We start from the raw sequence: 26,522 nt of genomic DNA on the forward strand, positions 1-26,522 counted from the left end.
GTCTCTCCAGTCTTTCCCCAGTCTGTCTGACATATTTTTCCTTAACGAAATTGTGAAGTTCAAAGGCAGCTATGCGGACCATTGCCCGTGGCGTTTTGCCGCGACGTTTTAATGAGCATGTGCCGCATCATCCATCTCTCGTTTGCGACCGTTTGTACTCGAACAGTGATGTGTTGCATCTTGTGTTGAATGGTGTAGTGCAACAGGATATTGTGTGTAGTATAGTGCGTAACGTGAACACCTACCCGCGCGACTGATCATCAGTCCCTCGAAATTTTTAGGGAATCTGGAGGAGAAGTAGGGAGACGGTGGAAAAGGCACTGCATTGCGCTGCAGAACCTACTGAATCCCAAGCAGCGGCAGTAGGCCCGTGCCAGGCGGCGATTTTAATGCCATTTCCTACGAATGACATTAGCATGAGTTGGCATCCTTGCTTGCGTCTCTGTCACCTGACCAAAGCTCTAATTTCTTTTGCAAATGCTTCCAGTGAGGATGCGCCAGGGGAGACGCTGAGCTATAAGATCAGCGGCGGCGTATTGCTGTGCTCTCGGCCCAAGCCTAAGCCCAAGTTCGCCTCCGTTCGGCATTGCACGATCCCTTTGCACTCGCCCATAGTTTAAATACAGTCGCAGCTGCGCTCAAGAATTGCTTTCCCGAGAAACTTAATCGTCGGCCTATTTTTTTCCCAAGCCTCACTGGCTCCAGCAAGACCATGCACCAGGTTTCGAAGTGTGGAGTCGCTTGAAATAGTGATAACGGCGACAATAGAAACGGAATCCCAATAGAATTCGTATGTTATCCGAGCCTTCGCGTGATTTCATTGGACGCTTCGTCGTATTCTCTCTAACGCTCATATAAGCAAGGACGGTCAGTGCCGAATATCGTCTGCAGAATAGAGATGAGATCTTTCAGAAATTTTGAAATTGTTTTTTTTTTTGTTGTTCAGAAGAGTCATGTTTTGCAAATAAAAGAGAACGGGTACTATTAGGCACATTCACTTTCTAATACAAAATTAAGTGAAGAATTATACTTTTTGCGCCCCAACACCGACGCGGCAAACCTTTTTAAAGGATGGGTGTAGAAATTATTTGCAGCAGAATCGATTGAAAGCATTGCTTTATTCTGACTTGTCACTGCTCGGTAGGAAAATGCTTGCTTGCACGCATTTTCCCGTGTTGCGGTTCGAGCCCAAGCGCAGTAGTTTTTGCACACGCTCTCCCGTGAGCCTGTTTCGCGAAGCTTCCAATGCGCATTGCCGAACATTGAGCAGTTTACTTAAAATCACGGAGACTAGGATATTCGCAGTAGCCGATTTCCAAACGACTTTGTGGTTGACTGCTGCAGACATCGCCTAGATGTGGAAGCCTTCAGGTGGTTGCCAGACTCGCACACAGATCAATTAGACCAACGTTTATGGAACGCAATAAGGCGAAAATGCGTGGAAAACCCAGTGTAAAAAATTTGACAGGTTATTCTTTCTTCTTTGCAACGACAAAAGCTTTCAGAGGGTTAGCTCTACTGGTCGCGTTTCGAGCCTCCAGGCTATGCTGATTCCTCGGATACAGTCCAATATGTCGGCTTCCAAGCGGTTGCCTACAGAGGGGGGTACATAATGGAATGAAATAACAGGCGATAGCATGATGCCAGACCACGACAACCCGAACACTATGGCGATCCGCTACATGTGTCCCAGTCTGGCAGGCGTCAGAGTCGGGGCCACTTAGCCCCTACAAGTGTAAAATTTGTGGGCGAAACGTTTACCGCAGAATGTTCCGGTTGGTGTTATAGGATTCAGCGTTTCGTGCGTCATCAACTTACTTGGTAGAGCCTAGCTCGCGGCAGAGATTCGATCCGGCGACCTACGTGCTTGCAATTCCGCGCTTTACGTATATTCATATGGACATTGCGTCTCAACCGCTTATCGCAGAGGGTTCAGGGTGGTGGCATAAAATTTCGCGTTTCGTGCGGAATAAAATATTATTTAAGTTAGTCTAGCTAACGTCATAGATTATATCCGGCCACTTATGTCAAGTGTGTTAACGCTCGATATTCGATCGCTGCGTCAGCATCGGCTCATTTTTTTCCAAGTTTTAAAGAATTTTTTTAGGCGCTCACTTCTGCACTGCGGAATAGATTATCCTTTTACACTGATTTGAGTTCACTCAGATATCCTTGCTGTCGTCCTTCAATGCGGCTGCTCTTTTTCCTACTCTATTTGCACGCAGGCAGCCTCCGGCAACGACGACCAGGACCACATGAAGACCAATGTCCCACCGCGCACTGCCAAGCGCAGGTCCACGGCAGCGGCGCTGCAAAACTTTGCGCAAACTCGAGGAAATGGCGAGTGGGACTGTGAGCGTCGTTTTATTTTCCTCTGTTCAATCACGAAATAAGTTGCAATGACTTATCTGTTGTTATGAATGCGGACCCCACGTCATCACAGAGGCGGCCAGCCACGCAATAGACACCTTTAGCATACCATGTACTGTGTTACAGTTACCGGTACCGGAGTACGGGTACAGTGTTCTAGAGGGCACTGTAATACCGGGAGCCCACGCACCCAATGCGCATGCGCAAATCGCCTTGACGGCGCCAGATGGCGCCAGGCACCCGGTAGCTGTAGGGTGCCTCGATGCCAGCGCCGCCGTCCAGGGTGGTGACACGCTTTGGCATGCGCCGCGCCGCCGTCTTCTCCGCGCTCGCCATCTTGGGGCAAGTCGCTTTTCGTGCCGCTGCTGTGGAGGGTTCGAAGCCGTGTTTTGCGCTGAATTCTGAGCTGATGAACTGCTTTAATTCACGAAAAATAGCATGCCAGGGTGTTGTGTTCCATTGTGTGCCGGCTCGGCGAAGAAAGGAGCGCGATGTTTTCGTTTTCCACGGGATGAGGGACGGAGAAAAATATGAGAGGCGAAAGTGAAGCGTGAGAACTGGAAGGCGAATGTCAACGCGAAGATCTGCGAGGTAAGCCACAATGTCTGTGCTCTTTTTATGCATCATTAAAACTTCTTTTTTTGGCTAGTTTGTTCATATAGATAATGTAAAAAAATTTAGCGCGAACATACACAGACCACGAGGAAGATGAGACACAAACACACACACAAGCGCTTGTGTTTGTGTGCCGTCTTTCTCGTGGTCGTTGTCTGCGCTAAAGCTTTTAGATCTTTTTCTAAATGTCGCTCACAGTTATGTGCTTTCAGTAGGAATAACATTATACCACACCGCTTCGCCCATCCGCTCGTAAGCACTGACTTTGTGCGGTTTGAATATGTTTTTGCCTTGTTCACCAATCTCGCACTGTGCGCAACAGGAATTTTTGTGTGCCTTCAAAGCTGCAGCTCGAAGCCTAGTTAGAAACGTGAGTACAGCACGTGTTGCATCGCATTGCCTGGCATTGGAAGCAGCGCGCTTTGTTCTTGAGGCGGAGCATTTTGAATTACCAGTTATGTGAAGGCTTACAAGCTAAATATATGAATCATAGCGTCTTTTCACTTTCAGTGAGCTACACTGAACTTCCGTATCATTCACGGAGTGTCTCACGATGATCTTTGCTCTCTCGCGATCGCACATTTTTTTTGTTCAGAGCCGCGGTGAAAACACGTGAAGCAGGTGGACCCCGGTATTTGTCGAAGGAATGCGCCATTGTACTCTTTTAACAGCTGCCCTTTACACTCGATCTTGAAAGCTGGTAGCAGCCGTCGAGGCTTCCGGTTCACGCAGATTAAGGAGCATTCCCCTCTCTCCTTTTCAAAAAAGAATATAATAGAGGCTGACGGGTGAACCTCAAGGCGGAAAGCTGGGCTAGTTGGTGTTTCATCATGAATTAAAAGACTAGCGCAAATAACAAAGACACAGACATAGAAGTAGACAGGACGAGCGCTAAACATCAACTGAGTTGTTTACTGAACATAAAGGAACATATAAGCAATTCGGTGGTGCATGCGCACACTGGGTTAACAATACATAGACAATCTAATCAATGTGTGGCAAACTGTTCTTTAGGTACATTTTTTCTTTTTTGGTCAAGGTAAGTGAACTAGTGCTTACACAGTTATCACCTTCTCTGTCAATGTGATAGGCCTCACAAATCTCACGACCTAACTTTGTGCCTCCCCTACCAAGCACACACGTGGCACCAAACGCCGGCACGCACCCGCACCGCTTACAATGATTGGCCAAATGACCGCCCCCCGCCAATGAATCTACCAGCGTGCTGTGCTCTCGTAGCCGCTCGTTCAGGCACCGTCCAGACTGCCCCACGTAGCATCTACCGCAGGAGAGGGGTATGCGGTATACGATGCCAGCAGTGCAAGGCACAAACTTGCATACGTGTTTTGTGGTGCAGACCGGTTTCCTTTCTTCGTTGACCGCTTTGCACATGCGCACCAGCTTTCCAGGGGCAGTGAACATCACGTCCACACCGCACCTCTCTCCAACTTTCTTCAGCCGGTGCGATAACTGGTGCACGTACGGTATAGCAGTACGCCTCAGCCTCCTGCAGCTAGTTTCCGCTGCCACGCCAGGGCGACCACCTGCCCTGATTTCTTTCAGGAGGCACTGCGCTACAGCCGTCACGATATCCATAGGAAAACCGGCGTTCTGCAACCGGTGCACTTGCGTCTGCAAACTGATCTCAATTTTATGCTGGCAAGACTTCTCGAGAGAACCACGCAGGCAATTTTTTGCAATGCCCCGTTTTACCAATTTTGAATGAGCCGAATTGTACGCTAAAATTTCCTTTTTTGCGCGTGGCTGGTACGACCAGCAGATGTGCCCCGTGCCAAAGAACAAACAAATCTCGAGGAATTGGAGACACCCGTTGATCGGAACTTCATGCGTGAATCTCAGCTTGACAGAACATTCACCGAAAATATCTAAAACATTTTTTACAACCTGTGGTTTGTCACTCTCGTTCTCAACATTCACAAACACAATAAAATCATCCACATATCTAAAACACCTCACTACACCTTTTTCCCTTTTCATGCACGCTGCAACGCGTTTGTCAAATTGACCTAAAAATATTTCGCTAAGTATTGGAGCTATGCATGATCCTATGCAAATACCGTCTTTCTGCACGAACAACTTGTCGTTAAAACAAATAAAGGTGGATGAGAGGTAACACTTAACTAACGCTACAAAGTCATTTACAGAAACCCCGCTGCTATTTTGGAACTTAACAGCCCCCCAGCTTTCAATTCGCTCTTTTACTGCGTCTAATAACTCTATTTGGGGAATGGAATAAAAGAGCTCCTCAATATCTACTGAAAAGGCGAAATTAGCTCCTGAAGCACCACCTTGCTCACCCAAAAATTCAATTACATCCTTTGAGTTGCTCACACGAAAAGGGTCTTCTACATCTAGTTGGCTAAGGTGCTTTTGAAGGTCTGCATCACAAAACACGTATGCAAGTTTGTGCCTTGCACTGCTGGCATCGTATACCGCATACCCCTCTCCTGCGGTAGATGCTACGTGGGGCAGTCTGGACGGTGCCTGAACGAGCGGCTACGAGAGCACAGCACGCTGGTAGATTCATTGGCGGGGGGCGGTCATTTGGCCAATCATTGTAAGCGGTGCGGGTGCGTGCCGGCGTTTGGTGCCACGTGTGTGCTTGGTAGGGGAGGCACAAAGTTAGGTCGTGAGATTTGTGAGGCCTATCACATTGACAGAGAAGGTGATAACTGTGTAAGCACTAGTTCACTTACCTTGACCAAAAAAGAAAAAATGTACCTAAAGAACAGTTTGCCACACCTTGATTAGATTGTCTATGTATTGTTAACCCAGTGTGCGCATGCACCACCGAATTGCTTATATGTTCCTTTATGTTCAGTAAACAACTCAGTTAATGTTTAGCGCTCGTCCTGTCTACTTCTATGTCTGTGTCTTTGTTATTTGCGCTAGTCTTTTAATTCAGGGTGAACCTCCCACGTGCTACCTACCCACTTTTGTGGCCAGAGTAGGAAGTGAAAATGCAGTCTATGAACAGGCAGTTTCGGTTGCAAAAACCTGCCTACGAGTCAGCCGTTCTGGAATTTTGCAAGTGGTCTTTTCGCAAGTGCTAAATTCTGCGCAGCACAAATAATAGGCCCCTTCACCTTCCTTTTCTCAAATTATTCACGGGAATAATTTTTCGAGGTATTTGCGATTCGCAACGAACCCAAAGTTAGGCCCTCGCGAAAATTAAGTCGTTTACAGTATATGGCTGGCAATTCGACTAGTCGCGAAGAAACTTCTATTGTGAACTGTCCGTCGCTTTAAGAAAGCGGTCGCGAGGAAGCAAGGTGCCTGCGCAGTACAGAAGTTCATCCCGAATACAGCTCTTTCTTCTCCATGTAATGACACATCGCGAGGCGAAGTGCTCCGTTGTCAAACGCGCAAATACAGGTCCGAGGTTAAGCCAAATTTAAGTGAAGTTAAATTTGCCCGTCCGACACCCGAATTAGTGCTGTCGCTTGGTTGGCGTCCACAGAAATACTTCGATCGTGATCCTGTGCTTGTAATATCGCACCGCTTCCTTAACGCTTTTTTATTGTCTCATTTGTTTGCGTGCACACGACCAGAGGCGCGAAATGACAGTTTCATCGTCTCTCTCATTTTAGCGCCACTTCGAGGAAGATCAGTTTGAGGGCAACAGAATGGATGGACGGCGGCTCCTCAAGTCAACGGCTGTCCCGACGTTGTTTGATTTTAGACGTAAGTGTTTGCCCCCATTCGGTTTGCTAGCCTAGTATCCGCATCAGATAATCTGAGGAGCACTAGAGCCTCGGATATGTTTAGGTACTGATGAATTAATTTCTTTCTTGCGCGAACAGCTGAGCCGAAGCGAAGAAAGTCGCCTGCACCGCGGCTTTTTCCTGGTAGTTCTACACCTGACGCTACAAAAGGCTCTTCGCCAACCCCTGAGACGACACCTGACCAGGAAGAGACCCTAGCGATGCCTAAAAACACGCGTGAAGATTCAGGAGAACAAATCGACATTTTCTCGCTGTCCACAAGTGAGCTGCGAAAAGAGCTGCAAGACGAAAAAAGAAAACGCAGCCAGTTAGAAGAAAGTTTGTTGCAGGCAAACAAAAAGCTGAAAAATCTGCAAAAAGAACAAAACAGCTCAAAGAAAACCTTACAACGTTGACGGCAAATTTGAGCTTCCTAAACCAGGACCAAAAGGCTGCCTTGGAAAAGAAAAACCGGAAGAATTGCTCCTGGGGTGCCAACACGATCAAGAAGGCGCTACAGCTTAAGTTTGCATGTGGTTCGGCCGGCTACGACCTTTTATTGGAACAAGGGCAGCCGCTTCCATCTAGAAGGACTCTGTGCCGGAGACTGCAACACTTAACCTGGTGTGCTAACAGAAATTCTAACTTTATTGGAAGCCAAAGTGGCTGCAATGTCTGAGATTGAAAGGGACTGCGTCCTTTTCCTAGATGAGCTGGAAATTCGGAGAGGTGTGGAGCTGGACCGTAGCAGTGACTGCTTTCTCGGCAAGATCACGCTCCCCGAAAGTGACCAGCCTGCCAACCATGCCCTTCTTTTCATGGTAGGTGGTTTGAATACCAGATGGAAGCAAGTAATAGCCTACCACTACACAGGTGCGTTTGTCAGTGGAGATAAGCTCAAAGACTTTGTCTTTCATTTAATACAGTTGTGCACCCAGATATCACTGCGCGTGGTATGTGTCACTTGCGACATGGGTAGTTCAAATCGTTCCATGTGGAGGTCACTGAACCTGTCGAGTTCTCGCAGTTCTGTAACTGTTTGTTCTGTGCCACATCCATGTGACAGCGAAAATGTTTTGTATTTCATGCCAGACCCTGCGCATGTGTTAAAAAATTTGAGAGGGCATTTGGTGCGAAAAGATGTGATGCATCTTAACGATGCCATCGTCGCAAGGTTCAAGTTGCCCAGCAATGATGTGTCGATCGCGCATGTGGAGGCTGTTCTAAAACTCGACACAGACCAGTTGCAGGTCGCATCGAACTTGAGCAACATCCACATATCTAACGGTCATTTTACAAAAATGAAGGTAGGGATAGCGGTTCAGCTGTTTCGTGAAGCCCCAGCAGCGATTAGATATTACATCGAAAACGGGAAGCTGTCACCTGAAGCAGAAACAACTGCGTGGTTTTTTGGAGTAATTTTTAAATGGTTCACAATAATGACTGCTCGGCCTCCCTCTGTCGCTCTCAGTTTGAAGAATGAGAGTAAATATGAGGAAGCCATTGCACATCTCAAACTCACAATGGAAGTCATCGAAGGCTTGGGAATAGGAGTAAGAAAAGTGTGTAAGCCAAGCCAGGCAGGGGTGCTCATGTCAACAACAGTAGTCCTGCAGCTGCACATCTTTCTGCTGAAAGAACGCCGGTACAGTTTTGTTTTGACTGGGAGGATGGTCCAAGATTGTTTGGAAAACCTTTTTTCGGTCATCAGAATGATTTCACCTGTGCCGAGCTCATACGACCTAAAAAATGCACTCAAGATTGGAACTGTCAGCCAGTTCCTCAAAGTTCCGAAAACTTCAGGCTACGACATCGATGACAGCACTTACCTTGTTGATTTTTTTTCGGCCGAAATCAAAGAAGTTCAGCACGAAGCTGAAGTGCACGAAGGACTTTCAGCATGTGATGAAATTGAAGCAATAGAGTCATTGACAAGAGCTGAAATCGACATCGTCGCTCACCTGGCCGGGTTCTTGGTAAGGCCCCTTGCGCTTTCCGCAAGGTCCTGCGCCCCGTGCACACGAATGCTTCTTTCTGAAGAGGTACGAGAGGAGCATACCCTAGTGCAGTTGAAAGAATACAATGCTGGAGCCCGTAACCTTGTATATGTAAGCGAGCAAGTTCTTGACTTTGTTTCTTCGTGCGGAAGTCTCTTTAAAAGCCTATCGGAACAAAAAGACATCTGTCGTTTGAAGAGTCCAATGAAGACCATTAAATGCCTTATCGAACAAACCGTTCTCATTCCGGCGGTTGATTGCGCGGAACACCCAAACCTTATGAACAGACTGTTAGAGCGGTTTGTGACGATGCGCCTGCGCATTTGCTTGCGTTGGCTAAGCCAGCCAGAAGAATCGGATGATGGGTACGGCAGCAAAGCTGTCGCTGGCACAAACCTTGAATAAACTGTTTAAGAGATGTCTCCTCCTAGGCATGCAGCCAGAGGCAGCTTCAAGCGGTTGATGATTATTTTGAAATAAAATGCTGTGTACATCATCGTGTGGCAGGAGTCAAAGTTTGGTCTACTCATTACGGATAATCTTTTTCTGCTGTGTCTATTTTACTGTCTACAATAGACGACTGCGATGCAAAATATTTTTGATATGCGCGGCTGACTAAAACGTCAACTAGTTGTTCATCTGCATCAACAGACGCAGTTAAAGCCTTTTGCATGCCATGCACCTTATAAACTTCGTCATGTTCTGGCAGTACAAAAGGCATTGCTCTATAAAACAGTCACTTCAGTTAAAATAACCGCTTTGAGCATCTGAGACGGCCAAAAAATAAGTGCTGTCCTAGCTGCACAGTGGTCATTTGCTCTAAAAGCTGCGCTTGCAAACAAACGCTAGCTCTTTTTTCATTTATATCACTAAGCAAAAAGTGCTCAGAACTGTGAGCATATATGCAGAAACCTTATACAGCTCAGCCTGCTAGCGAAAGCGCGTTCTAAAGGATACCGGCCGACGCTCCATAGCCCCGCATTTCAGCGCTTGCCCCAAGATGGCGCCCACGAAAGTCGTGTCTCCACCCTGTACGGCGCAGCGCTGGCATCGAGGCACCCTAGGTAGCTGCACGCGCCTCAGGGACGGGGACCAATAATCGCGGGCGCCTGGAGGTGGGCGGGCTACCGGTACTCCGGTAACAGTAACGGTAACAGGGTACACGGCATTCTGAAGGTGTGTGCTTTCGATTGTTCTTGGAAAGTGGTGTAATAGCTGTCTGGAGATAAGATCGGTAATCAAGGTCCCATGGTCATTCATATTTGTCAATGCAACTTTTAGATGTGATGGCAAATGTGTCCACACAAATGAATGGTGTTTAGTTTTACAGGGAAAATCTTTAGTAGGAAAAAATATATCGCACAATTGGTAGTTTGAATCCGCGTAAAAAATGTTTTGTTGCGTTTGAATATTTTTGCAGTAATTGTTCACACACTTTGCTATTTGAAGTAATTGAAAGTAATTTTTGGCTCTTGTTATTTTGCAGGACAAAAATCGCAGGCATTCTTGAAAAATTAATGCATTGTAGTTGAGTCTGCTTTTAGGACAGCAACGGGACAATGGGTACCAGCTTCAGGCTGAAAATTTTTCTCAGTATTAATCTCTCCGCTTCAAAATCGCGCACAAAATTTGTACTTCTAGACCGCTCAGAGGACTTTCAATTAGGATTTGAAATCATCTCAAATTTTAAAAATTTAAAAAAGCCAACTTTGATGGAAATTTCAAACAAAAAAGCATGGCCTATTTTCTTTAAAAGTTCCGTCAAAACCCTTAGTGCCTATATAATATTAAAAAGGGTTGCATAATATTGGTTTCTACTATAATACACGGTTATAATGCAAGCGATATTTCTTTCAGTTATCATTAATGCATTATTCCCGCTAAAATAAGTAACGGCCTCTAATTCGACCCTGAATTGATTTGAAGGGACCATATGGTGTTTAAAATACTGCCATGATCTCTTCATAGCCTAGATTTAATTGCGTTCAACGCTAATATAAGACATCTATTTTGCACGATCTCTCCAGGTATTGCTAATGACTTCAAGGACAAACATTTTGTCCTTTCTAACTTCAATGGTCTAAGGTTATGTATTTTATTGTTTAGTAATTGTAAGTATTGCTGAGTTAGTATATTTTCTTTTATTTAACCTCGTTAACCTCCAAAGCACCCGCCGTGCAGGCTCAGCGGTTAGTGCGCTTAACTGCTGAGCCAAAGGACCTGGGTACTGGTTAGCAGGCCAGGCCCTGATGTCTAGTATCTGCTGGTATACATTCCGCTGATAACAGTGAGAGACCACCGCGTCATGAACGGAAGGATAAACGCTAAAGCGTCGGTGTCCACTGCGACGTCAGTGCACGTTAAAATTGCCCGGGTGGTACACTATTCCGGAGCCCTCACAGTGGCAACTCTTTGTCTTTTTTCTTTCACTCGCACCTTCCTCATTTTCCTGACGGCGTGGTTGAAATGTCCACACAAAACCGAGAATGGCGCTGCTGGGTATAGTGGCGAAATTGCTGAGTGCAGCAGTAAGTGCTAACGCACCCAAAGGTCACAGCAACGCTAAGACAACCCCTTGGCTTACATTTGGCGATGCCATTCGACCTTAAGTTCGTCATAATTCGTCAAAATCCTTAGTGGTGAGAGCCCGGTGCGTTTCGGTCTTCCAGTTTCTAATTTCTTGTGTCTGCAGAAGCCCTTCTTCTTTTCATTGTAATAGAGGAGCCCTTGTCTCACTTTCCCTGGAAATTTTCTGAGCCCCTCCAGACAATGACTGGGCCAATCGGCCTTCGAGCCCGACGGCGCGAGTTCAATCTCAGCCACGGCGGCTGGGTTTTGGTGGGAGCGAAAGGCAAGAAACTAGTGCCCAGAATCATACGTAAACGTTTGAAAAGCAGTATGGTCGAAATTATTCTGGAGGCGGCTTCCGTCACCATGAACGAGACGGACTTAGTGGAAGAGGCGACCATCGGTGTGGCCGCGTCCAGCTGGAAGTCTTGAGGCGTCATACTGAAAGACTCTCAGGCCACCAGCACAAATGTTCAGAAAGGTGCATCTCAGCCAACCAGCGTCGAGAGAATACAGGACCCCTCAGGCATCTACGTCGCCTGGACCGTGGACCAAAAGTGCCTGACAAAAAACGCTTCGGATGATGCTAGTTCCCGGGAACATGCTCTTCGTGCATCACCGCCGGGCGCGTCGTGTGAACGAACGGCGTTCTCAGAAATAACTCGGGCATTCTACACCATCTCAGGGTTAACAGGATGTGTCTACTCTTCTCCTTTCCCCAGGCTGATGAGGAATAAAGGAGTCATATGCAGCCCATACAGATCAACTTCTTAATACACGAAATCATGCTCAAATTGATGCACCCCACGTGCTATGAATTCAACTGCAAGCGCTTCAAGGTGCTCAACACCCTGCGCCAAACACTGTGGGAGTGTGTCGGACAGGAGGTACGACGTACCCGAGCATCAACCATCCGAAGAGAAGTGGGAGTTCGGGATGACCTGTCCCGACCGTGACGTCTAGCTCATACTGGTACACATTCCGCGGCTAACAGACAGAGGGCCCACGGTTTCGTGAAAACACCGCCCGCCAAAGGCGGAGACCATTGCCTGCTCATTTGGACCTTAATGGTTTCTAGCACAACTTCGACTATGTTGCCGCCTTCTCACCTCCCTTCACAATATCCATCTATTATTCAGGGCACACTGAGGTGTCCACCGAGCGGTGACGCAGGTACTGCGCAATTAATTGCCTGAAAACAAATTGTTTCGACTATTCTGTCCAGTTTATTACTGGGTTTGTTATAATAATGCCTTAGACATTTATACTGTTTTTTCCTCGCAGGCAAGATCGCCAATGTCTACGATCATAGCACGAACATTTGCCAACAATAAGAGGACAACCCTGACAATTGTCGCCGGTGCCGCGGCCTTCGCTATCGTGTCCTTCATAATCTTCCTGGCCGTGTCAAGTTTATTATCGAACACCCGCGAATTCTGCCTCACCGAAGATTGCGTTCGGCACACTACGCTGCTCACCGAGTACCTGGACTCGACTCGCGATCCTTGAAATAATTTTAGAAAGTACGTCTGCTCCGCGTGGCACTCTTCATCCGACTATAGTGAGCAAGTCACGTCAGTTATGGACAGCCTGCGGGTTTCCTGGTATAAGGACCTCAGTGAAATCCTGCGGTAATAATCGCTGAAGATCTCTGCCCGAAAAAAACCGCTGGCCATGTATAACATGTGTACCACTGGCTACAAGTCGGGCGCTTCGCAGCTGACCCCGTTCCTAGGGTTCCTGAAAAGGGGCGATCTGACCTGGCCGGAGCCCCCTTTGGATCTCTTTGAGCCGCTTCCCTGATTGTCTACCTCGCCTACAGATGGCAGTCGCCGTTCTGGATATCAGTCAGCGTCCTGGAGCCTAGATCGTCGGGCAAGCGCCGCATACTAATGACTCCAGGGTTGTACCTGCCCATAGTGCAGAAACAGCACCGAAGCGCAAGACTCACCTACGTAAAATACTGGGAGCTGTTTATTCTTCATCTCTACCCAGACGGAGCCACACGACCTCCCATTAACGTTACTGACGTAGAAAATGTACGGGACGTGGAGGGAGACATCCTCGAATCTATTTACTCGGTCGTAAGGTCGGGGAAAATGCAGCCTGAGCTGTTCCCGTTCGGCGAACTGCGGGAACATGTACCAATCGCCTCGGTTAGTGTCTGGGTGGAGGCTTTCCAGCTCGGGCTCTCTATTGAGCCTGACCTTACTCTTCAAGACTATCTTGTGGTCAGCGGCATGGCGCTCATAAATACATTAGCAGAGCTTTTGGTAAAGTACACCGCAAGGTATCTGAAGAGACACCGAATTTGGCTTTTGGAGCTGTACCATTCCCCCCTCGCAGGATACGAGTTCCTTAAGATCCACTACGGCAGTGAGAGGAAAGCGGAAAAGTACCTGCTAGCTTACTGCGCACACCGTGTATATAAGTCTCGTACAATGTTCTTGTTCTCGCCCTGGGCTTTTGCTCCCTGTTCACGGTTCAAGACATCAGAACCATCGACACCGGTTTCGATACCCTTGTCACGGCGGCCATCGAAAAGATCTACAGTTCTAAGTGGATCGACAAGGAAAGGAATTTTCGTGCGACCAGAAAGCTGACCGCGGTGAAGAAGGCGCTTTCGCCGCCGGCGCCTGCCCTGGGCAAACACGAACTTTAGAGAAGTCATGCTAAGTTCCCGGTAAAGGCGGATAGTTTCTTCCGGTAATGGGCCTTGGCCAGTATTGGCCAGTATCTGGAAGCCTTCAGACTGGGATGGAACAACCTGCCGGACTATGTCGACTATGACTACGTCCTTAACAGCGCGGAACTGGCAATTGCGGTCGCCACGCCGCCTGCGTACTACAAGAATGGCACAAAAGCCATGCTGTACGGAGGGCTCCTTTTCTCATGGCGATGCAGCTGGTGCGTGCCATAGACACCGAAGGTGTGAGGTGGACACCAAATGGAACTGCGATCGATACCATCTTGACTGAGTCGACGCATACCATGTTCCAAGAGAAGGCTAGCTGCAACAATGGCTCGGGAAACAGGAGCGTCTTTCCGGAGATACCCGCCCTAGTTATCACGTACTCTGCCCTCATGACCTCGCATCTTCTAGAAGAAACTGAAGCTTTGCCTCTAAGCCGAGAAGGTCTTCATGACGGTGTGCTATCTAACGTGTGCAAAGTCGTCTGGCGAGTACCATCTTGCGGCGGACTGCAACAAGTTGGTACAGAGTTCTGAACATTTCGCTCAAGCTTTCAAACGCCCGAAACGATCCAAAATGAATCCGGAGAAGAAATGTTCTTTTTTTACATGATGTGTCCTGGACACTGGGCCGGATAAACAGCAGATGATCAGGTCACTACACAAAGGTACCAAATATTGCCGTGAATGTTGAAGTGATTTTCCTATTGGGGCGACATGTACGCAAGGACCTTTCCTGGTTGCAAACTGTTTAGGATGAACATCCTCATAAATATTTTTGAAACCGCTTTAATACTGGGTTTAGATACGGCATAGTTAGATTATTTCATATTTTCTTTATAGTTTTGCTTAGTTTTTTGTGTGGTTCTAGAATCAACCTGGTACAGTTTACACCTGAAACGTAAGGAATTCATCCATTTCGGTGACATAACATTTGATATAACAAAGCATTCATTTATATGTCAGATTTGATTCCATTTGCCTATGACGTAAAAAATAACTGTGACGTTTATTCTAGGTATTATTTTTTAGTGTATTTTGGACGCGGTGCTAGTCAGCCATACAATTCGCTTGTGCCAAGTAATGTATGGGTCTTGTAGATTTCAGTACCCGTTATTTTTGCTTGTGTCTTTCATTTACATTCAGAGCGTCGAACTGGAGACGAACTGGACTCTACAACTCGAATTGTAATTGCCCGCTGAGTTGTGAGAAACTGTTTTGCATTTGCTGTGGACGTGAACTATTCGTCACTAGATTGGTTGGAGCATCAAAGGAGCTCTCCTCTTTCACCCTGAAATTAGTCTTAGAGCACAGTAAGAATGTGATTTTCGATTACACTTTATACAAACGTGCTGTGTTCCCTACACGCGAAATTCAGTTGTAGCTGCGGTGTGTTAAATATCATTCGAGAAGGGTAAAAGTGCTAGTGTTTGATGAATGCCTTCAAATAAAATGACGCCACGAGATTTAACACCGCTGTAGACCTCCGATCATGAGAAGGGCAAGTGCAATGCGGATAATTCTCATGGATATGTTCCTCTGATATGTTCCTAGAAGGTTTCATCACCCCTCTGGAAGCCTCGCGAAGCACAATTGCTGCGTGTAAATACGACCGCGGTAGAGGGTAGCATTGCCATTTAAGGTACCCTGCATGCGTGCGGTTCCTTCGCTGTAATTCATGGTCTGTAGTGTGCCAGAGCACCAATGTGCTTTTGGGCAGTTGTTGCTCTACCTTGCATTGTGGATACATAGCGGCGCTGTTATACAAAGACTTGCTGCTCAATCTAACGAGCGCCTTTCTTCCCGCTCTCTGTCATGTACGTTTAAGGAAATGCATTTTATTCAGTTTTTCCGTGTGTCATTTGTGCTTGAAGTCTCAAATGAGAACGAGTGCCTATTTCAGTCGAACGCTTCGCGTCTGAGGTTCTGAGGAGGCAGCTATTCCGACAGTAATCTTTCAGGCGATACTCGCACGCTCGTGGTTTCTGACCTTACTAAAAGAGAACTGCGTATCTTAGAGGAGCTTCACGCTTGATTCCATTTCCCAGAATGCACAGCAAAACTCGCTAAGTAGCGCCACTCTGCAGCAAAAGGAGGTCACGTAGAGGTGGTCACGTGGGAACCAATCAACACAGATCGGTTTTCGCATAAAGATCACCAATGAATCTTAAGGAGGTACGAGTGGCGTGTCGAAGTAGGTGAACTTCTTAATGAGTGTCAGTGCTGATCACGAACCAGGCCGTGTGAAACAAGAGGCGGCAGCACAGACAATCCTCTGTAGAGCAGCTGCTTCTGCAGAAAAGAACGTGTTTCCGTGATGATAATCTTTGGGGAATGGCGAAGGCTAAGCTAGCATGATAGCATGTTTAGCAGCCCCGGATTCTAAAATGTATTCAGATAATGAAATCAAGGGGCACGTCTGCATGTATTCAATATTCCGCTCACGAAGGATGTACTACGCGTGATATGATGGACTGCGAATATTGGTGGTTTACAGTCATCTCGTTAATGACATTCTGGCCGAAATCGAGAAGAATTGGGCTTGGGCACGGGTTATACGAAGAATTATACGAAGTGCTGCGTCGCCTTCTGACTGCAAATTGCCCGTGGATCCGCCCCTGCAACAAGGGGATTCCGGGAGTTGTTAATCTGCACATGCGCAGCCAGCAAGCTCTACCCATGAAAAAGCGGAGCTCTCTCGGTCGCCGGTCACTTGGCAGCAGCGGCAGCAAGCAGTGAACATCACCTGAAAAAGTGCTCTTTTTGCAGGTCAGTTGCGTTGTGTTATTGTAATCATTCTAATATTGTTTCTGCAGCCGCTGCTGCTGCCATTCACTTGCTTTTGCTATGCTTTTCTATATTTCAGAAATCCATCTTGCGAGTACCTCGGTACTTGTAAAATGTCTGCTTCTTGTAAAACATGTTATCTCCTCATTCCTGAGGATGAGTCATGTGTAGAATGTTTCACATGCGAGAGCATCTATCACTTTGGAAAATGTGCTGATTTAACTGAGAAGTCCTTCAAATCGAAGTATGAGGCTATAAGATAACGTGGCAGCGCCCTTCATGTAGGGGTACAGGAAGCAGCGACACCTGTAAAAAAGAGGGCGATGACTCTGAAACAGATATTAAACTGGCACTCATATCAATTAATCAAAAACTAGAACGGCTCATGCCCCTGGCAGGAAAAATTGAGAGCATGGAAGACAGCCTTAACTTCATTTCTACGAAAGTCGATGAATTTGAGCAGAAGTTCTGCCATCAAGAGGCTGACATTAAAGACCTAAAAAAGAGGATGACTGAGCTTGAAGAAAAAGATGGCCTGAAACAGGAAGCCCAAGCCCAGTTGGAAAAAGAAATACATGACCTCGAATTCAGGAGCAGGCAGCTGAACTTAAAAGTGCATAGAATAGAAGAAGCACAGGATGAGGACCTGACAGCCATATTAAATAACGTGGCTGATAAACTTCGAGTGCCTCGCTTGACGGAAGAGGAAATTGCACACGTTCATTGACTTCCAGCCAAACGTGATAAGGTGCCAGGCTTCATTGTGTGTTTCACAAGGCAAGCGATAAGAGAAAACTGGAATGAGAATAAGAAATACCTGTAGGAGAGCGATTCACGAATTTTCTTGCAGGAAAACTTAACACGCCGCAACAGAGAACTCTTTCAAGCAACAAAAAACTGCGCCAAAGATAAAGGCTATAAGTTTGCTTAGTATGCCAATGGAAAGGTTTTCGTCAGGAAAAGTGAAGGAATGCGTGCCATTCACGTGAGGGGAAAGAGCGACTGGATCGGTTATAGAATTTTTGATTTTATATTTCGTGTTTTCTTCTTGAAATATAACCAAAATGCTGCACATATGTTATCTGCCCAGCGACCTGAACCGCACAGCTTCGTGTGTTGCGCCTACATCCCTTAAAGCTGTTCACTTGAATGCGCGGTCTCTCAAAAACAAGACAATGTGTTTAGAGGAATTCTTTAGTGAATTTTCGTTTCCCTTTTCTGTGATCATGCTCAGTGAAACTTGGAGCACAAATGATTCTGATATTTTTAGGATGACGAACTATACAACTTAGTACTTGAACCGCTCTGGTCTCCGTGGCGGTGGAGTAGCCTTATTGGTGTCTAACGACTTTGAATGCGACAAGCTCGACTCGTATAGCCTAATTACGTATGATTTTGGGGTCCTATCTGACTGTAGCGGCAGGTTCCTGTTTCCGGTTTGCTATCGTCCTCCGAAGTGAAATGTTAAGTTTTTGGAATTTTACGAATGTTTTCTTTAGTTTATAACAGACGGAAAATACACTCTCATAGGTGGAGAGGACTTTGATATTGATATGTTGAGGGACAATTCTTTGGTTAGAGACACTGACTTGCTTCTAACGGGTTTATTAACTTTGTAACCACTCCAACTAGGATTACACAAGAAAGCGAGTCTCTTCTCGATCTGCTGATTACGAACTCCTCCCAACCAATAGCTGACTCAAGTGTAATATCACGTGCACTCAGTGAACATTTCCAGTGTATGTATGTGTATATATTACTAGACCAGTAAAGTACCGAAAAGAAAAAGCTATGTATCAATATATAACCAATGCTACCATAAATTTATTTCATAGTTCACTGGCACAAGTTAAGTGGGATAGCACTGACAATATCAGTGACGTAAATGAGGCTGACAATAAGTTTCTCCAAGTATTTACGCAAATATACCGTTCATGCTTCTAATTAAAAGTGCCTGGAACAAACCGTAAAACTCTTAAACCCTGAATTACTTCTGAGTTACACATTGAAATTAAACTTAAAAGCTCTACAGAATCTGCTTAAACACGCGTTCTGCAGATGACTTGAGTAAGTTTAAGAAATTCAGGAATAGGTTAACAAAAAAGCTACGTCTGGCACGCACAGATTACTACGGGAAATTTCTCGAAGTTAAAAATGGTCGCCACGATTTGCTGTGGTCAAGATTAAATTGCTTACTAAGGCGCGAGCAACCACATCCTCTTCTACGGACATTAAGGCTTGATGATAAAGATATTTATTTATTTATTTATTACAACCTCAAAGGCCCCAATAAAGGGGCATTACATGAGGGAGTGGAATTCAGGGCACATAGTTGATTCGATAGATTTCTTGGATGATGATGGGTTGGATTGAACTACGACGGTGTTAGGCAAGTCATTCCAGTCCTTTGCAGTGCGGACAAAAAATGATGACAGGTGAGCATTAGTCCGGACAGGGGGAGGGTAAACGGCCTTCTGGTGGTTTGTGCGGCTGGAGATGCGGTCGGCAGGGCTTATAGTAGACTTGGTCATGGAGTGATAGTAAAATTTATGAAGAAGGCATAGCTTTGCAATAGTACGGTGGTCTGCCAAGTTTGTAAGATGAGCATTACGTTTTAGTTCAGAGACACATGATGCGAATAGGCCGGGTGGATAAATCTTGCTGCGCGGTTTTGTGTTGCTTCCAGTAAGTTGGACAGGTTACTTTTATAGGGGTCCCAAACCTCGCATGCGTATTCAAGTTTGCGACGAATGAATGTTAAATAAGCTAACAACTTTACTTGTGGAGGACCTAGGCGAAGGGTTTGGCGAAAATAACCGAGAACACGATAGCATCGTTAATAATCTGCGTTGCGTGATGTGAGCAATTGAGATCGCGGGTTAAATGAACACCCAAATATTTATATTCCATTACAGCAGTGATTTCGGAATTGGAGATTAAGTAGCTTGAAGTAGGTTGGGAGCGACGTCGATGAAAGGATAGGAGAGATGTTTTCTTCGCGTTGAATGACGTTAGTAATTTGTAACACCCGGTTATTACACAGTCAATGTCGGATTGAGGAGTTGGATGTCACTACTGTTGGTTATTCGGCGGTAAATAACACAGTCGTCTGCAAACATGCGCACGTTAAAACACAAGTTAGCTGGTAAGTCATTAATATAAATAAGGAAGAGAAGGGGCCCCAGGACGCTGCCTTGTGGCACCCCAGACAGAACAGAAGCATAAGAAGGGGTACGCTTATTAGCTAAAACAAACTGCTGTTGGTCAGTAAGGAAGTTCCGAATCCATTCCAAAACAAAGCAATTAAGATTTAGGCGTGAAAGGTTTAGAAAGAGCCGCTTATCGGGAACATTGTCGAAGTCCTTTTCAAAATCAAGGAACAGAGCGTCAACTGGAATGTTAAGGTAGAGGTTGGAGCTTAAGTCGTTAACAAACAATGCTAGTTGAGTGTCGCAAGATAAACCTTTTAGAAAACCATGTTGAGCAGGCTGAAAAAAATTTACTGAAACTAGGAATGTCATAATATGCGAGTATATTACATGCTCCATTAACTTTCAAGGAACGTTAGCAATGGATCATCATCATCATCATCAGCCCTACTACACCCACTGCAGGGCAAAGGCCTCTCCCATGTCTCTCCAATTAACCCTATCCTTTGCCAGCTGCATCCACCCTTTGCCTGCAAACTTCTTAATCTCATCCGCCCATCTAACCTTCTGCCGCCCCCTGCTACGCTTACTTTCTCTTGGAACCCACTCCGTTACCCTTAAAGACCAGCGGTTATCTTGCCTTCGCATTACATGCCCTGCCCAAGCCCATTTCTTTCTCTTGATTTCGACTAGGATGTCATTAACCCGTGTTTGTTCCCTCACCCACTCTGCCCGCTTCCGATCTCTTATCGATCTCTTATCGGATATCGGTCGATAATTATGACGAGAAGACGATGGGCCGTATTTTGGAATTGGAATGACTTTACCCACTTTCCAGTAATGCGGTATGACACCTGATGAAAGAGACTGGCGAAAAATATGGGAAAGTATGGCGCTAGTAGTATGCTTTGTGTTTTTGAGTATTTTAGAGTTAATGCCTTCAATAACTGCAGATGACGTTAGTTTCAAAGAGTCTAAGTTTTACAATACCATTAGTGTCAAGAGTAATATCTGGCATGGACGGGAAATCAAAGCAAGAAAAGTCAGGAAGGTCACCATCTGGTTCGCGAGTGAAAACAGAGCTAAAGGTTAAATTTTAGATTTCTGCAATGTTTTGCTCCGCGATTGGATTATTATCATCGTCTCAAAGTGTTATCCTATCGCTCGACTTAGGATTGATGTACTTCCAAAATTGACGGGGGTTTGTGCGTAGCATATTGGGCAGTGTAGATGAAAAAAATGAATGCTTGGCTTTGAAAACTTCTGAGGTATAAGGGTTTTCTGCTTCATAATATTTATTCCATGTGTTCGGGTTCTTAAGACTGTGTAGCGGATCGAAAAAAACTTTTTTTTTTCTTGTTGTTAAGGCGCTTTAGTTAATTATTAAACCAAGGTGATGTACGGCGCTCAGTTACGGTAATTTTAAGAATGTATCTTTTATTGAGGCTGTGTATTTTGCTTTCAAATTGTGCCCAGTTAGTCTCAGGAGTGTCTTGTTCAACGTGGATTAGAAACCAACTACAGAAAGCTTCGAGTTCTTGATTAGTGCTAGTGTAATCGCCTTTATCGTTAAGTGTGATTATTTTGGTTACTTTCTTTTGTTTGGGCAGGTGACCGAAAAATGTGGCATGGATTTCTGAATGATCCCTAAGTCCTGGCAAATAAGAAAGTGAAGATAGGGTTTCTGGGTGCGACGTTAGAATTAGATCAAGTATGCTAGATGATTCAACAGTTTCCCTTGTTGGAGAGGATACCAGCTGGGTCAAAGCGAAGGTTTCACACGTGTTGATGAAATCGCACTCAGAGGAATTTCATGATGTCTCAGACGGGTCAGACCAATCTATTGCGGAAAAGTTAGTCATCCAGCACGAAAATAGTAGCATGTGGAAGCTCCGTGGTTACCGTGTGAAGGGCGCTGTGAAATAAAGGGATGAAGGAAGCGTCGCTATCGGGGGGATGGTAACAAGCACAGATTACGGTGGGAGGGAATGAGGCGCTAGAGCAGTTGAATAATATTTCTAACGGTGACTCTACATTTAAGCTGCAGCATTGAAGATTGCGATGAGTGGCTTTCAAGACGCCGCCCCCTCGTTTGCCTATGCGGTCACGGCAAAAAACATCGTAGTTAGGAAATATGGCCTGTACTTCATTGTTACGTAAGGATTCATTTAGCCAGGTTTCAGTTAGTATGACTGTTGCATTCAGTTGTGTGAACGATACTAGCCAATACACCGCGTTTCGGTAGGAGGCTTCTGATATTAGTGTACAGAACTAAAATTGGGTTGGAATTCTCTTTATGTTGGTGACAAGCCGACAGCTACGGGGCACGTGGTACTATTTTCTATGACGCAGATAGTACCGCGTATCTGCAATAGAGCTAGCAGATGCCTTTAACAACTTTTTCACAACCCTCTTTCATACCAAACCATCACATGATTGCAATAGTTACATTAGTTCCAACAATTATGATACAATATTTTTGAACCCGGTTACGGCAGAAGAAGTTATATCAGTCATACAGAACCTTAATGACTGCCATGCCTGTGACATTGATGGCATTCAAATCAGGCCTGTGAAGCATGTTGTAGCAGTTATTGCCCCTGTTCTTGCGATTATATTTAATTTATGTTTTACTACCGGTATATTTCCTGACAAAATGCAAATAGTCAAATTAACGATTCTGTATTAGAAAGGTGACGGCAACGATTTAGGAAATTATAGACCGTTATCTATACTCCCTATCTTTTCGAAGGCTCTTGAAAAAATGCTACATACAAGGTTGTCTCATTTTATATACAAACATAACCTTTTGTCTCCAAATCAATTTGGATTTTGTAATGATAAGTCAACCGAATTAGCGCTATTCGAGCAAAAGGAATATATACTATTACAGTTTGAAAGAAACGCTTTCGGTATTGGTTTCTTCGTAGACTCTTCGAAGGCATTTGATCTAGTGAACCACGGTATACTCCTAAAGAACTTAGAGTGTTATGGTATTCGAGGACAGACCCAGATGCTTCTGAAGTCATATCAATCGCACAGAAAACAAGCTGTATGCATAGACAATATGAAATCTGAACTAAAATGTGTTACTTCTGGTGTCCCACAAGGCAGTATATTAGGACCATTACTGTTTAATATGTATATAAATGATATCTCTAACATTAACCCCGCTGCGAAATTTGTTATTTACGCTGATGACACAAGTATATTTTTTGCTGGAAATTATCTTGATCTCGTTGTTCAGGAATGCAATGAAACCATGATTGAATTAAAACAATGGTCTGAATTGAAATGTATGAGTATAAATAATAAGAAAGCAAGCTGTTATTTTTCGTCCTAAAAATAAAGTGCTTCCTTCCTCCATCGAGATTAAACTAAGCTCGCGGTGTATAAATTTGGTTGAACAATTTAAATGCATAGGAGTAGTTTTTTCTTCCAACATGACTTGAGGTCCCCATGTGGACCTTATAGCAACGAAGCTGGCTCAACAAACCGCGGCCATAAGTCGGCTGAGATATGTTATTCCAAGAAAAATAAAGCTACTCCTCTATAATTGCCTTTTCTACTACTATTTAAACTACTGCCATTTAGTGTGGGGGACAACCACGGATAGCTGTTTTCATCGTATCTATATTCTACAGAAAAAGTTCCTTCGTCTTATTTACAATGTCCCCAGGGACTCTCTAAGCGTAACATTGCTGAATTACATGCCCGAGAAGCCAGCTACATGACAAGGTATGCGGGGACTTGGGTGGTGCCGACTCCTCGAATAAATTCAGGTTGAGAACGCGTGCAATTCACACTTCCTTCCCTGTTAAATGCATATCCATATAATAATTCTGACCTCTTCAGTTCGTCAAAAAAAAAAATCTTTGCGTGCTGTGTACATTGTCATGTAGAATATGTTTATTCTTTTTCTTTGCTATCGATCTGTGTTTGTCGAGTGCGAATGTCGATTCAATATTGTATAATGTTGTTTCACTTTATTTTGTAGTTTCATTATTGTATACCTGTTAATACGTTAACCAACTGCCATTGTGTTATAAGGCATACTGTTAAGCCGCTGCCAAGCTAAAGGGAGCTGCTACTTTGTCAAGCTGTATCTTAGAGCTTTTTCTGCGCCTCCGCTGTCTGTACCTTTTCAAGGCTGAAATAAAATTTGATTTGATTTGATTTTATGTAATGCGAACACAAGATAACCGTTGGTCCTTAAGGGTAACGGAGTGGATTCCAAGAGAATACAAGCGTAGCAGAGGGCGGCAGAAAGCTATGTTGGCAGATGAGTTTAAGATGTTTCGGGGATACCATGACCGCAGCTGGCAAAGGACAGAATTAAATGAAGAGACATTGGATAGGCCTTCGCCCTGCATTGGGTGTAGTCAGGCGGATGATGAAGGTAATGCACAAACCCAAACGCCCGAGAAACCAACCAAGGTGGTGGCAGCATGGTGAACGACGAAGCATAAGCCACTAGTGTGCAGTCTGACTAACAAAGGCTGACTTCTAAGCCTCCTTGTCGCTCGTGGGATGTTCCCGAACAATAAAATGAGCATACAACAAAAATTAATGCAAAATACGAAGATTATCACCTGGGCATCTCCTCCTCTAGTAAGCGGAAAGTAGACAAGCTCCGGCACCTATCTCCTTTTTTTGTGGATAGCGAACGCTACATAAAATTCTCGTTTTGCGGTTTCCAGTAAGTTGGAACAACTTTGCTGGTTCAAGCTCTGGCGAGAACTTGAGCTATGAAATACATTCGACCGCGATTCCACCGACCACTCTGGCATCATTTGCGCGCTCCCAATCAAGCTGTCATTTGAGCAGCTCTCACTTTAGCAGGCTGGTAACCGAAATGTTCAAGGGCATACGGAACTAATGTCTAGTAAGGCACTTCGTAAACTTGGCTCACATTAAATGCACCGGTGGCGCCACCTCGTTTGTTGGCCATGGGCTAGGTAAACGAGGGAAGGTGTGCGGCAGGTTTGGTTTGGTTTGGTTTATGGGGGTATAACGCCCCAAAGGGACTCGGGCTATGAGAGACGCCGCAGTGAAGGGCTCTGGAAATTACAACCACCTGGGGTTCTTGAACGTACACTGACATCGCACAGTGCACGGGCCTCAAGAACTTCGCCTCCATCAAAATTCGACCGCCGCGGCCGGGATAGAACCCGCGTCTTTTCGGCCAGCAGCCGAGCGACGTAACCACTCTGACACCGCGGCGGAAGTGCGGTAGGTTTGAAGACTTCTTGAACTTATTTATCAATGATAACAAAAACATGCACCACATACACCATGAAGTTAGAAGACAAGCATGAGCCAAATCCTTACATAACAAATGCGGGCAGTGTGCTGGAACAATTTATGTAGATGTGGGAGAATACGAGCATACAAATGCCTTTGCAATTGTGCGTGTGAACGAGAAGAGCGGCCACATCGTCTCTGCAACAATCAAAACGAAATCCTCTGATAGGGCAGAAGAGGCAGCTGTGTACCTCGACATAGCGTATACCCAAGAGAGCACCATTCTTAGCGAGTCCAAACTGGCTATTAATGATTTCCCAAAAGGTCGAATTACGAACACCTACGTTAAAATCCTTAACAGCACCAAATTCTCATCAAACTATTCTGAACTGATATGGGTCCCAGCCCATTCGTGGAATCCGGTGAGCGAGGAAGCCAACATTATAGCCCCAGGTTTCGCCAACGCAGCGGATGAGTCTGGCTCCCTAAATTTAACGAAGGACCCCATGATCACGGATCATGATCTAGCCAATCAGTTTAAACTAGAGAGGAGAACTTTGCCCCTCAGCACAAAAGTTTAACTAAAGAACAAAAGGTTACGTGGCGTCGTCTGCAGACGGGATCGATACCCATCGCATCGCTCCTCGCGCTCATTATCTTGATCAGTACCACCCCGACTGCAAACACCGCGGCCAACGAGGCAACTACGATCGTATCCTAAGGGATTGAAAAATGGAGCCACCTCAGGGTGACCTAGTTAACAATCCCTCCCTCGAGCGGTGGGAGACCGTGCTGGCTAGCTCTGACCCTAGAACCAAATTTCCGCCTTTGGATGTTTGCTGACAAAGTCGGTGAGGACTATGTACTCTCTACCACTTAATCAAGCTCTTTCCGACGAATAGAATGTTTCACAATCAATTAATGATCACAAACACTTCGTGTCACCAACACTGCACTAAACCTGCAGACTTTCAAAAGCGCTTTCAATCCTCCCTCAAAACGCTAACCCCCACTCCTTTCTGAATCTCCACGACGGACAAACGAGATGGCGCCAGTGGTGCAATCGATGTGCGAGCGGCTCGTTTAATGTCGTCGGCAGAGACGATTCGAATATTCATCATGTTATGACCGAGTTAGGCAGTCGCAGCAAACATTTGTGGTGTTAGGCAATTCTGCCGACAAAGTGTCGTTTCTGCGGGGAACTTGTTCTTGAACAACTCACCGGTTCAACTGAGAGAGGAATTCAACAGCGGGTTACTAATTGCAGAACACGATATATTAGATAATGGTGCTAATTATCACTAAGATAATGATCATTACACGACTTATCATAATCCAGAAATAAAATGTGAATGAGAATTATTCAATAAAATAAA

At 45.4% G+C, this 26,522-nt stretch overlaps 1 long non-coding RNA gene across 1 annotated transcript; it reads left to right on the forward strand.

Annotated features, from left to right (window-relative positions):
* The first annotated feature begins 2,666 nt into the window (after positions 1–2,666).
* Positions 2,667–7,065, forward strand: LOC144134727 (uncharacterized). Its single transcript, XR_013315225.1, has 3 exons — positions 2,667–2,961; positions 6,597–6,690; positions 6,810–7,065. It is a non-coding gene; the product is annotated as an uncharacterized LOC144134727 (long non-coding RNA).
* The last annotated feature ends 19,457 nt before the right edge of the window (positions 7,066–26,522 follow it).

Source organism: Amblyomma americanum, chromosome 5 (genome assembly GCF_052857255.1).
Source record: "Amblyomma americanum isolate KBUSLIRL-KWMA chromosome 5, ASM5285725v1, whole genome shotgun sequence".
Lineage (NCBI taxonomy): Eukaryota > Metazoa > Arthropoda > Arachnida > Ixodida > Ixodidae > Amblyomma > Amblyomma americanum.